Below are 10,529 nucleotides of genomic sequence, written 5' to 3' on the forward strand. Positions count from 1 at the left end.
CTTAAAAAGAGCTTGAAATGAATATAGCTTGCAAGGCAAAGATATTAACCAAAACTACTTGGCAGCAGAATTAAAATAAAGGATCAAATGATAACGCTGGGAAGAAAATGGAGAACACTTACTGAAAAACGAAAGGGAAGTTTGCAATGAGTTTCTGAAGGTGACTGATCTTGGGGTCACTGCCGCCTCAGCCCGGTTCCAGGCTAGGCCTGAAAATTTTTGTATTTTTAAATTTTGCATTGCCGAGTTGATTGTTTCATTAGTGTGTTTACAAATGAGCAAGCGCGAGTACCAGAGAAGAGGGGAACACCATGTGCAACTATCAAGCACTGAAACGTTACTGAGGAGTTAAAGAAGTTCTGGTGGAACTTGACAAAAAAAACACCAGGACTCGATGGAATAACACCAATAATACTGAAAATAAGGAACAATCCGGCGCAAACCACAATCCAGAGGCCTTTTACGATCCTTTAGGTAGGTAGGGATCGATGGAGATTGTGTTATCCTTTCAGTGGTGGGTTAGTTACGGCGACCGTGTAATAAAACAACACATTTATATACATACATGCATACATTATATATATATATATATATATATATATATATATATATATATATATATATATATATATATATATATATATATATATATATACATATATATACATATATATATAGCTATACGGCAGTATATATGGGTAGAAGGTATTAAGGGATACTATACAATCATAAGCTGAGTTATTTATAATAAGTTACCCAATATTGAGATAAATGCAGTAAAGTACCTAACATGCTGTACTAAATTTTGATATAGAATTCATATTGTTTAGCAAACTTGCAATAAAATTAGGAGAATGACTCCAGCTAAGGATGTTACCAAAATTATGATTTTTTTATATAAATATGACAGTATGGTAACCAATTTAAATTTCATATAAGAGCACTGTTTCTCGCTTCATCCTGTTAGTAAAGATATGTGTTTTGAAAGAGGTTATCCTACTCTTGATTATGGTAATGTATAGATGTTACAAATAAGGTATATAATACCGGTAAATGTATAAAGGAGACACTTACGTATCATTAAGTACTTTTAAAGGAAACGTTTCGCCTATCAGGGGCCTTTATCAGTCCAATACAGAGACAAAAACAGGGAAATGCGCAGAAGCGTGCCAGTTGCAGTGCAGTGGGGGGGGGGTTGACAAAAATGATAAATGATGTCACCTGACGGTAGTGTCCAGACGGCATGAAATCATTTTAGCTAAAGCTCTGAGATATTGAAGCTCCCTGTGCTCTGTACGACTATATTGTTAAGACAAATGACCTCAGATTCTAAACAACGACAACGCCAGACTTATCATCTAGAAAGAGGATAAACGCTGTTGTTTAGAATGTGAGGTCATTTCTCCAAACAGTACAGTAGTACAGAACACTGGGAGCTTAAATATCTCCAGTGTTTTAACTAAATTGTTTTTAAGCTGTTAGGACACTGCCCTCTAGTGACTACAACTGACATCGCTACTGTATATGGCTCAGTTTTTATGTCTGTATGAAGCCCCTGGTAAGCGAAACGTTTCCATAATACATGTATATCTACATGACGTTGCATAAGTGTCTTTTTTATACACATGTACAGTCTCTTGTGCACCAGAATCACAGTGCTATTTTATACAATGTGAATTAAGTTATATTTGTTGATATAAAATGTGGATTATGAATTAGATTTGTTGTACTGTATAATGAGATTGTGAGGCTATTTTCTATTATCCATAGTATCTAAAATCTGTTTCTTGTTTGATTGAATTCTAATACATATATAAACCAGGCTATGTACATTGTATATTATTTATAAGATGTTAAGGTTTTCTGTGGATAAGAGTGAGGTACCCTGATCTACTGAATTATCCTAAACTAATAGGGAACTGGTTTAGGAAAACACGAGCAAACACTAGGACATATTAGAAACCGATTCGGTCCTGGGACCTTGATCACTTTAACATACAGAGGTTCAGGTTCAGATAGGTTCGCCAGGACGGGTTTAGCCCGGGTCTTCTCCATGTGGTGACCCGGCAAGGCTTCTCATAGGGGAAGTGTAATCACGTTTTTATCGAGGCGGTGGGTAGAAGGCGATGATCGGCGGTATACATAGACGGAGAGTGAGATGTGTGACATATGGCGACCTGAAGAATAGCATGTTGGGATGAGGACAGGTAGACAATGGAATCGTGACTTCTGTGCTGTCAGGTAGGTGGTGTTTTGAGTATCATGAATGCTAATGTTTTTTTTAAATTTTGTAGTTTCCAGTATTATGTTCTATGGTGTCAGTGACGGCGATTAGCGAGGCTTCCAGACATCGGTGAGGACGAGCTGCGCCTCATTCCAGTTCGTCAAATGCCCCGTGGAATCCTTGTGCAGGATACAGGCTTACCTAAGTCGCCTCTGTTGCTGGCGTTTTGATGTTTGTTCAGGTGTACCAAAAAATTTTTGCCTGCTTTCCCCTACATATTTCTTGAGACTATATCCACATTCCACAGGGGATGGTATAGACGCCTGCTGTGGATGTTAGAGGTGTGGGGCTACTTTTCCTAGTTAGGTCTTTGATAGATGATGTGTTTATGGTGGAAACATTTATGTTGCTCTTAGCGAATACCTGGCGAGTATTTCTGGCAACATCACCACATGGGAGCGCTATGAACTGCTTAAGAGGACTTCCATGGGGGGATTTGTTGGGGATAGCTTGTGCCTTGAGTCTGTAATCCCGGTTGAAGAAAGGTGGAAACTGAAGACGTGTTAAGGCTTGTGCTATGTAGATACATTCTTCTTCGAGGAAACAAAGGCTGGAGATGCGAAGAGCTCTCAAGAAGAAGCCAATAAGTACAACTCATTTAGTGCGGGTGTCTTGGTGCGAATAGAAGTGTATAAGATCGTCCTTGATCGTAGGTTTTCTATACACCTTGAAGAGAAGTTTGTCACTGTCGGGAGACCTGAACAGGAGGACGTCGAGGAAAGGAAGTTTCCCAGTTTTTTCGAGTTCAGGTTTAAACTTTATTGATGGCTCGACAGCATTGATCTTGTTGAGGAGGGCCTGGATATTAAAACGTCTCGGATAGAAAGCCAATATATCGTTAACATATTTTAACCAGACAACGGTTTTGGGAATGAATGTGCTGAATTTCTTGGTCTCTAAGTTCTCCATGAAGAGGTTGGCAAGCACGGAACTAAGTATTGTCATCCCAAAGCTTTGTAGCGATTATCTTGATACTTGAAGAAGTTAAAATTAACAGAAATCCACTAGACTGGTGAAATCCAGAAGAGGTAATGGAGTCACATGATCCCATTGTCTACCCGTCCTCATCCCATTATAGTATTCTTATGGTATATATACTGTCATTTTAACCTTGTATGTTAGATTAGCAGTGATCAAGGGCTCAGGACCGAAACGTTTTCTAATAAATATTTCCTTGTGTTTACTGACGTGTCTTTCTAAACCAGTTTGTCGGTATCTGTTACCAAGGTTTTTACTATACTGATAGGGAAATACCCTGACTGATAGGGGATGACCCAAACAGAGAAAAATACTCTAAATTAATAGAAATTTTGGGAATTGCCCTAAACTGATAAGAAATTATCATAAACTGTTAAGGAATTTCCCTTCATTATTAAGATATCACCCTGATAGGTAATTAGTCTGATCTGATAGGGATTTACCTCAAACTGATAGAGAATTACTTTTAACTTAGGGAATTATCTTAAACTTACTTGGAATTTTATAATGTATTAATGGAATACAAGATAGCATCATTATTACGAAAAGAAATTCTAGTATTTAGAAAGGTAAGGGAACTTTCTGACGAGCTCGAATGATTTTTTTAATATATAATAACATGTGAATTAAGTGCTGAGAACACCTGCATACTTCAGGAAGGATGGACACATCTGATACACTTAGTAGAATCACTGAAAGCCTATTTCACTTCAGCTCTGAACTTCTCATTGCACTGTACAGTGCATTGTAATTTTCTTTTGTACAAGATGATGTATTATACCCGTGCTACTGTGCTTTCAGTTCATTGTGCTGGAGCCTGGAATCCAATTGAACTTTTAAGACAATATTCGTACTGTATAGTATTTTTAATATGTAAGTTCGGTGATGTAGTATACTTGTCAGTAAAACTGAATTTCATCAGATGCAGCAGTCGTGTCCTCTATAATATGACAATAAAGGGCTCACTGATAGTACATGTTACAAACCTGTGCCCTTCTCAAGAGGGAGACTTGTCTCAGTGGAGGTCATTTTTCTTGCCTCAGCTCCTTTCTGTCAAGTACAGCATGGTGCATACAGAATTCAATATAAATTATACAAAAAAATATTTTTTTTCTCTCGAAGCGAATAGCTGTGTTTATCTCGTTTCTGTGAAAATATATGTTTGTATACATTGTGACCCCTGATATAGAGCACTTTGTTTATTAACATACGTATTTCAAAGAATATCCGAAAATTCAATTAAATTATAATGGCGTAAAGAATATGGTAACAAGTACTGAGGAAGGAATTGTTTGAGACTCCATCCACCTACACTATGGAAATTTGCAGTGTCACCATTGCATTATCGACAATGAAACAATCCCAATTGGCTAACTTACTGAGTCTCATGGTTGTGATCGACCCCACAAATTACGTTGTACAAGGTTGTCAGTACCAGCTCTAGTGCAAAGTAATGTTTGATCATACGACCCAACATTACTATAAATACAAACTGAAATTTCACACTACTGCATTATGAATGTTTCATTTACTTAGACTTAAGGTCGATTGACTGCACTTGGATCATGAAGACCACACTAACATCAAGAATACTTCAGTCCATAAGATAGGGATTAAAATAAGCTCTCCGTGTATATACACTCATATACAAATTTCTCTGTGTATATATCCTGTGAATGTAACAATATGAGCAGGTAGGTATAATGTAGGGGTTTGAGCTGTCTATCTCATGGGTATAAGACATAATGTTACCACTGCACCACCAACGTCAAAGCACTACAAACCTTTTAACTAACTTGATAAATGTAGCCCCTCACACGAGTTTGCATTGATTATGAAAAACTATTTGGGGCAATAGTGAAGCCAGTCATAACTCGAGGATTGTCACAGGTCTGGTTAGGATGTTTTAGTGTTGAGGTGGTAACTGCTGGTCTCATGCTTATGTGGTTCGTAGTTTGAAACTCATTAACAGTGTCAAATTTCTGTTTTTTCCTAATTAAATGTTATGTTTTAATGACAAAACATGGGGAGACCTAATATTATAGAAATTGTTATGCCTTTTGTTAAATTATTAGCAAGAGATGAGTCTAGTATAGCCTACACAAAGCATATTTATAGAACGTAAATATAGGTAAGCACTGCAGTAGGCCTAGTGGCCTGTACTAGGCTCGTCAAACACATCTAATATTATAGCAGCCTGTACTGTAATATCTTCAAGCACAAATGTTCCCTACTAAATACTGCTTTGTTAGCAGGGTCGAGGTATATTTGATAAGTATTATCGAGAAAGTTTGTGAAGTGAGACTATTTAAGTGGCAGACAAATATCATATGGTCATACTAATACATTATACCCTGTTTTTATTGATCATTTTCCTATTAAATTTCTCTAAATTAACAAAAAAGCACTTCTTCAGACGTCAGGTTGTAGTTGGATTGAAATAATCTATGTCATATTGAATTAGGGGTACAGTATTGAGTTTCAGGTAACTTTAAAAGTTAGAAATGACGTCACTCCAGAGACAAGGGCAAACAGGTTTTGAGTTCCTTATTTTTCTTTAAGAAATACAATATATAACTGTTAATAAATGTTTTTGTACTGACTGTCCCAAGCACATTTCATACTTCACAAAAATCCCTTTTGTCAGAAATAACATGTAAAGCAGGAATTGGTTGGGTCTTATATTAAACACATTACCATGGAAGCCACTGTACTTAATTATGCTCTCATTTACTTTAAATTTTCATGAATGCCAAGGAAAACTTTTCGCATTAGAAATTAAAACATATAGACATAAAACAAATGGCAATATATTTAATTTGTTATGTAATGAATGTTTTGTCTAGAATGACATCTATCCTGTTGTATCTGCGCACCTCTGCCAAGACAGTGATAGTGTGAATGATAGTGAAAGTTTCTTTTTCGGGTCACCCTGCCTCGGTGGGAGACGGCCAGCGTGTTATACATATATCAGACGCCTCCGAAAAAAGCCATTGCGACCGAAAGAAAAATAAATTAACCGTCACTCTAGGTATCTTTCCAGAAGTGCATTGACACCGAGCTTGAACGTCTGTATTTGTCTTCAAATTGCTATACTATATTTCCCGCCTCCAAAACAAGTCCGGCTGACCAATTTGATAGATATTACAATGTTTATTCTCCAACAGCACGTCGAAATCCCAAGACTATTTACATTTTCCCTCTCAAAACTTTAACACCTTCCTGCCAATCCTTACTAGAACCTTCGGTACTCCTTTTTCTATCCACCCCAGATTTATACACTCATGAGCCACCTGGCTTGCTCTTTCCTTTCTACATGCCTACACCATTTCTACATCTCAATAACCCCTCCTCTGCTCTCTGAATTATGCCTTTAATTCCACTTCACCTAATTTCTTCAGTGCATAATATTCACATCACAATATTCTTAAGCACGACATCACTGCCTCCAATTTCTTGCAACAATATTCATTGACTAAGCTTCAAGCTCATACAAAAGCATTGGGAATATTGTACTCTGGTACATTCTGCTTCAATCATCCACTGACAACTTCCTTATTTACACAGTCTTCTCAGCTCCCATGCTTCCTTCTTATTCTTCATCTGTTCCCGAATCACTTCACCTTGTTTTTTGTCCATCTGCCAACATATCAACTCCTAAATACATTCATTTCATTCATACTTCTTCCCTCTGATTATTAAGGAGCAACTGTGACAGCCCCAACTTATATCAGATTCACTAACTTTTCTGCCTGCACGTCTTCCCAGCAGTTTAGCATACTCTGTCTTGGTGGGAGACGGCTGGCGTATTTATATATATATATATATATATATATATATATATATATATATATATATATATATATATATATATATATATATATATATATATATATATATATATATATATATTATTTATATTATATATATATTTATATATATATATATATATATTATATATATATATTATAATATATATATATTATATATATAATATATATATAATTATATATATATATATAATATATATATATATATACATATATACATTTTGTCTGTTGTATATTATATAGCTCTCGCAATTTACACTGCCTTAACAGACTTATTTGTTTTCTATAATAGTGTAACAGTGGAAGATCATTTATTATTTTGGTCTCCATATACAGCCTTTACGACCTCGTCTGTTACTGTATTATTAGACCAAGCTACACTCTTTATTATTTTGGACCTTGGCTATTTGGGACCAAATTATTGTAAAAAAAAAAATGTTTCATTTAGTTCCTATAATTACAATTGAATATCAAGAACCTGATAGTCGAGGCTTTATTTTTTTTTAGAACGGGTTTATAATTTTGAGAATCTATAACTCCAAAATATTGGATTATTTGGATTTGTGGTTCGGAGTTAAAGGGTAATGATAGGTAACAATAACATATACTGTTTTCTAGACCTACATGTGACTTACAGTACATATTTGAACTATTCAAGAGCTTTTATACAATTCTTCCCTCTTGATCTCTGTCATCCATGCCCTTTCAGGTAGGTGTCTTCATGCTGCTGAACGGCTCTTGATCCAAGAAATTGGAGCTACCCTCCCTTGGATCAAATCTATTTGCCTCCCATTCCCATGGCGCTGCATGACCCCTATGGGTTTTGCGCTTCCCAGGAATATAATAATACATTATCCAGGATATGTCAAACTTAGATTTTTTATCCATCTTAGTATTTTATACCCAATATTCTCGTATATTTTCAATACATTATAATATAATATTTATTTAGAAACTATATTCTTCGTCTTCAGTTGTATGGATTCAATAAAATATACATTAAGTGTTTACTATCACTATAATGTTAACTATAGTTCTCACCCTGACACCTATGACCCACATACAACACTAAAGAGCTAGGCATCTTCTAAATAAACCATTATTGTTAATACTTGCTTTCAATTCTTTAACCACTTTTATATCCACTGAATTTTGTGTGCTGAATAATAATAATAATAACAATGGAAATAATTCCAGTACTGTAATAATAATTAAATTTTATTTTGGATTCGTATTCTTATACCTTAGTGTATGTACACTGAGGTATTCACCTATTTGTACTCACTTATTTGTGGTTGCAGGGGTCGATTCATAGCTCCTGGCCCCGCCTCATCACTGTTTGCTACTAGGTCCTCTCCTCTGCTCCATGAGCTTTATCAAACGTCTTCTTAAAACTATGTATGATTCCTGCCTCCACTACGTCACTTTCTAGGCTATTCCACTTCCAGACAACTCTATGACTGAAGAAATACTTCCTAACATTCCTTTGACTCATAGGAGTCTTCAATTTCCAATTGTGTGTGTGTGTGTGTGTGTGTGTGTGTGTGTGTGTGTGTATGTATATGTATGTATGTATGTATGTATGTACTATCCTATTTGTGGTTGCAGGGGTCGAGACTCAGCTCCTGGCCCCGCCTCTTCACTGACCGCTACTCGGGCCCTCTCCCTGCTCCAGGTGCATGTCTCGGTGTATATAAACCATACCCCGGCCGGGATTGAACCCGCGGTCAGAGAGTCTCAAAACTCCAGCCCGTCGCGTTAACCTGAGGTGTGTATCTTTCGATATATATACATTGAGAAGTGTGTACTTCGGTGTATATATACCTACAAGTATACATCAGTGTATATACACCAAGAAATGTATATGTCTCCGTGTATATACAACAGACCTGCCCTTCCCTTCACTGGAGTGCCACCCTCCCCCTTTCCCTCACAGGATCTGTATCACCTCTAATGATGATAATGATAATACAAGAAAGATAGGTGCCAAACATACTTTTATAATGAGCAATTTCGCTCCGTGTACAGCTTTATTAAACTACACGGTCGCTTCGAGGGAGATGCCTTGACGCTGGTGAGGGGCTCTTGATCTAAGGAATTGGAGCTATCCCCCCTTCCTTGGATCAAATCTGATTGCCTCCCATATCCTAAGGCGCTGTATGTTCTCTACGTATTTAGCATTCCATGAAATGATCTACATGAACCAATAAGACTTAAGTGCAATACCTGAAACATTTCGCCTGTGCATCAGGCTTTTTTAGTCGCATACAGTGGCGACTTTTATGTTGGAGAGAGTGGAAGAAGTGAGGAGGTAATGCTTAGGTGGCTGTATGATCCTAGTGGGTTTAGTGCCTAAGTCATTATTGTAATAATAACGTTCAGGTGTTCAGTCAGTGTTGAAAAGTTGACAGGTAGCTAGTTACTCAGCCTCAATTGAAGATTGAGACACTTATGCAACATATGGGAATCTTTATTGAGGAAACGTTTCGCCACACAGTGGCTTTATCAGTCCAATACAAAGCAAGAAGGTATAAGGAGAGGAGGAGTTTGAGGCAATCAGTCCCTCAGCCTGGAGTCGATGTGTTCAGCCCATCAATCTTGTAGAATGTACAGCACAGGGCCGTAGACGTGGCTTATATACTGTAGTCAGGTGAGGCGAAGCAGGAGGAGGCGGGGTCATAGTGGAACCATCCACTAGTCTAAGTAGGTTTTCGTCCAAAGGTTGAACAAGTGATTAAGAATTCTTTGTATCAAGATCCCATGATGCTGCAGTGTCTGACAGATGTGATAAATGGTTTAAAAAGCAACAAGTCAATTTTTTAAACCATTTATTACACTCAATTGATTGATGATGTTCAGTTCTCTAGCTTGATGTTATCTAAAACAGAGGCAGGAGGATGAACTTTATGCCAGTGAGAGGCTCTTGATCCAAAGGAACTGGACAACCTCCCCTTCTTTGAATCGAACTTGAATGTCCATCATTCCCTAGGTGGTATATGGCACATACAAGTTTAGCGCTTCCGTGTGATCAAAATAAGTGAAGTGAAACTAGAGGAGAGATGGAATAGTTAGACGGAATCACAACTGGGCGGGACCCACCAATGTAAGTAGGACATGCTAATAAGTTGAACCAGCCTATCTGATGTTATCCTGATGCCAAATGACTTCGAACAGGCGATAAGTAGTGGCTTAGCTAAGAACAATTTAACGAGCATTGCAGTACTGACTTTTTAAGTGGGACATGCCAGAGGTTCACCTATAAACATAGTAAGTTTGTGCTAGAAGTGTTAAGTGCTGCAGATTTGTTGTAACTATTTGCACGAGTGGATTTCACTGACTTAGGACATTGTGCTACCATCAGTACCTACGTAGGCTTAAAATGAGTGAGGAATGTCTGGCCTGCTGGGCGACCTTGAAAATGGCACTATAAGACCCGC

The sequence above is a fragment of the Cherax quadricarinatus genome, chromosome 21 (assembly GCF_038502225.1).
Source record: "Cherax quadricarinatus isolate ZL_2023a chromosome 21, ASM3850222v1, whole genome shotgun sequence".
NCBI lineage: Eukaryota > Metazoa > Arthropoda > Malacostraca > Decapoda > Parastacidae > Cherax > Cherax quadricarinatus.